The 3,552-nt window shown below is 63.5% G+C and overlaps 1 protein-coding gene across 1 annotated transcript in view; it reads right to left on the bottom strand.

Moving 5' to 3' along the window:
* Positions 1-2,045, bottom strand: part of LOC104132632 (actin-related protein 2/3 complex subunit 1B-like) — a 15,183-nt gene extending 13,138 nt beyond the window's left edge. The window contains exon 1 of the mRNA XM_035901345.1: positions 1,925-2,045. The gene's annotated coding sequence lies outside the window, so the exon portion shown is untranslated. The remainder of the gene's footprint in view (positions 1-1,924) is intronic.
* Between the last annotated feature and the right edge of the window lie 1,507 nt (positions 2,046-3,552).

Here is a 3,552-nt window from a genome sequence, read left to right as displayed (position 1 = left end):
GTAGGGAAACACCTCGCCAGGGTGTGACGGGCTGGGATTACTCACAGCTTGCTTCTCGGCTATTTTGGGAACTCCCTGAATGCTGCCCGTTTTCTTTGGCAGCCAAAAACGGTGCAGGGGAAGGAAAAAAGTCCCTCCTAGCAAAGCTCTGTCGCCGGGTTGGTGAAAAGAAAATCTATGGAGCCCCATCACCTGCCTTTTGCACCAAGAGAAATCCCAACGCCGATGCAGGGCACAGCCCCTGCTGTCACACACCTCATGGCTGAGGCCTCCCGAAACACCCGTCCCCACCAGCCAAGGGCACAGGCAGGGCTGAGCAGGCAGCTGCCCAGCCCCACCGATCCCACCAGGGCTCGGCATGGGGGGACCCATGGGAGGGTACGAAGCCGCTGCCACCGCAGGCCTCGTGCCCCAGCCCTGCAGCCGCAGCGGCACCGCGAGTGCTGAACAAAATCATCGGCGAGCGGGGATGCTGCTGTTGGCGTTGCAAAAGATGAGAAGCAGAAATGGGAACCAGGGTCCCAAATGCACCCGGGGGGGAGGGATGGGAGGCAGGGCACGACCGTGGCACTTTCCGGCTTCAACGTTCACTAGAAAACAGCGATGCTTCCCCCCACCCCCTCCCAGGTGGTTTGGATGCTCAGGGGCCTGGACCCTCCTCCCCAGGGGTCTCGCTGTTCACCCAATTTAATGCCAGCCCCCAGGGATGGGATGGGCTGCTGGATGGGATGGAGATGAAGCTGTCCTCCAGCCACAGGGGTGAGAAGCAAGGACTGCTCAGCCGTCGGAGCTCCGACGCTCCCGCTGTTGTGTTTCCTTGCCCCAGCAGCTGGTTTAGGGCCAATTCCCTGTGGGCTGAGCGGTGCTCCTGCCCCGGGGGGGAGCCACGGGTGACCCATGGGGAGCTGGGCAGCCCCTTCCCCAGCAGGGAAGAGCATGGGAGGGGCTGTGGCTGTCCCCCTGCTCGACCTGGAGGCTCTCAAGGGAGGAAAATGGGCATTTTCACATGTCCAGGCAGGGTGATATTGGGACCCGACACAGCTCCGTTATCTCCCCGGCCAGCCCGGAGGCGCTGAGCAATTCGGAAACATCCTTGGAGGAGATAACCAAACCTTGGCAGGAGCCAAGCGCTGGGGGCTCCTCCCGGTCCCAGGGAGGAAGCCACCCGCCAGAGGAACTGTATTTTCAGTTTTGCCGAGCCTGGTGGGGCGGCGGGAGGTGGGTTTGCACCCGCTGGTGCAGGAACATGGTGACGGTCCTGCTGGGAGCCACAGGACCCCATGAAGCCACCCCTGGCCACCATGGTGGCCCGGTCCTCCTGCACTGCTGAGACCCCAGCACTGACTCCCGGGAGCCCCTCTGCTCCCCACGGCGGCTGCAGGGTGTCACCCCCCCATGCTCCTGCCAGCCAAGCCAGGGACACCCGTCCTCACTCCCCAACATTGGTGTGGGTACCCCAGGAGCCAGCCTGGTCCTGGGGGAACATTACTGCCCCAGGGCAGATGAAGGGCAGCCCTGACCGTCCTCTTCCTCACACTGGGTGAAGCTGGAGGCAGCTGATACCCGAGGAGGAGAGAACAGATTGCAGGCAGCTCTGGCTCTGCCGGCACCAACCCCTGTGGGACCCCCGGGGGGGACCCTTTCCAACACCCTGCAGCTGCCGGGCCTCCAGCAAGAGAATAAACCTCAAACTTGCTGCCAAAGCTGGGGGGAAAAAAAAAAAAAATCAAAACGCAACAAAAGCAAAACCTACAAGCAGCAAGGCGATACCTGCACCCCCCCAGACCCCAAAGCAGCCCCAGCTGGGGGGTCCCCACCTCCCTCAAGCAGGGTGTGAGCACCGGGAGAGGTGACGGCCACAGCCCCCCGTGGGACAGACCCCAGCTCCTCGGCAGGGTGGCAGAGCTGCCTCCCCCCTCCTTACCTTGCTGGGCAGCGCAGGCAGGGCAAGTTCGTGGACTCTGGGCAGTCGACACGAACGGCAGCCCGGAGCGAGCGGCGGGAGCTGCTGGCTGCCCCGTGGAGGCAGCCCGACTTCCCTTTTCCTCTCCGAGAAATGCAACCACTTCCTTACGTGGGCGTTGGGGGAGTGCAAAGCAGCTCGGCGGCCGCCCTGCCCCTGCCTGCGAGCCAGGCCTCTCTGCCATCGCCGCACGTGGATGAGCCACCAGCCCCGGGATGCTCCCGGCAGCCCCCGCTGCTCGGCGGGATGCGGGCAACTCCCCACCGGTGCACCGGGGAAGGATGCAGCCAGAGGGGCGAAGGGGAAGGAGCCCCATCCTCTCCCTCTGGCTGCAGGAAGGTTGCTCTCCACCCCCACCCCAGTCCCTGATGCGTTTCGGGGGGACAGATGCAGCAGGGAGGCCCTGCCCGCCGTTGCTGGCCCGCAGCAGGCGATGGCTGCGGTCGGAGCCCACCCAGGGCGAGATGAGCGTCAGCATCGCCTCCCACGGCCACGGAGATTCACAGCTCGGCAGGACCCCGTGGTGCCTGGATCCGGCCGCCCTGAGCAGCAGCTGCTGCTGGTTCCCGCATCCCGCTGAGCCCAGTGGGACCCCAGCCCAGGCTGGCTGCAGTCACGGCTGCGTGCACGTACCCCCACCCACCAGCCAGGCACCCCTCTTGTTTTTTTTTCTCCCTCCTGCTTCCAGAACAAGTAATCCTTATCCCTTTCCCAGCCGGGCAGGGTAACTCCAGGAGCTCAGCTCCTGCTGGAAGTGCTGGGGGGAGAGATGGGCTTCAGCTTCTTGCTCCCCTGCTGCCAGCCGGCTGCAGTCACGCATGGAGGGATGCACCCACCCCTTCCCTCCGCAGAAGCGGGACAGCAGCGCCTTGGGGTCCCATACAGGGAGGGCAGGGCCCCGACGGGGCTTCTCAGCTGCGGGGTGTGGATACAATAACCTCGTATTCCTTGAGCTGCAGAATTAATCCCCAGGTGAGGAGGGCAGCTGTAGATAAAGGCTCTGCGGGGTGGCACTGAGCAGGCAGCTCATCACTCCCTTGGTCCTCAAGTCCGTTATCCGTGCTTCCCTTCACACGTGTTGCAGTGATCCCAGCAGACACACATGGAGATCCAGAGATGTCCCTGGAGGATGGTGAGCCTCTGCGGCTCTGGCCAGGAGTGAATCCCCACGGTGGGAAAAGCCCCTCTGGGAAGCAGCGAGCTGCCCCCTCCTCTGGCAGCAGTTTGCTCCTTGCAGCGCCCAGCCTTGCCCCCAGCATCGCTGCTGCCCCAAATGCAGCAAGAGGGACACAGCTGCCACAACAGGTCCCACGTGGCTGAAAGCAGCGGCTTTTTGAAGTTTTTCCTGCTGCCTCCACATTGTCCCTAGTCCTCCTTTGGCTATGAGCTGCTCTGCCTTGGCTCTGCACCAGGAGAGCTTGGGATTTCCAGGTGTCCGGCCACTGCCTCCTGCACCGAGACCAGCAGCTCTCATCCACGTGGGATGGGAGGACGCAGGACAGGAGACCACCCCTCTGCCCATCCCTTCCCCTCAGATCCCTTCGGGCAGGGATGCGAATGAACGGTAGCTCAGTTTAACTTCTGCAGCA

This window comes from Egretta garzetta, unplaced genomic scaffold (assembly GCF_000687185.1).
Source record: "Egretta garzetta isolate BGI_Z169 unplaced genomic scaffold, ASM68718v1 scaffold299, whole genome shotgun sequence".
Lineage (NCBI taxonomy): Eukaryota > Metazoa > Chordata > Aves > Pelecaniformes > Ardeidae > Egretta > Egretta garzetta.
This window is presented reverse-complemented; position numbering and strand designations above follow the sequence as displayed.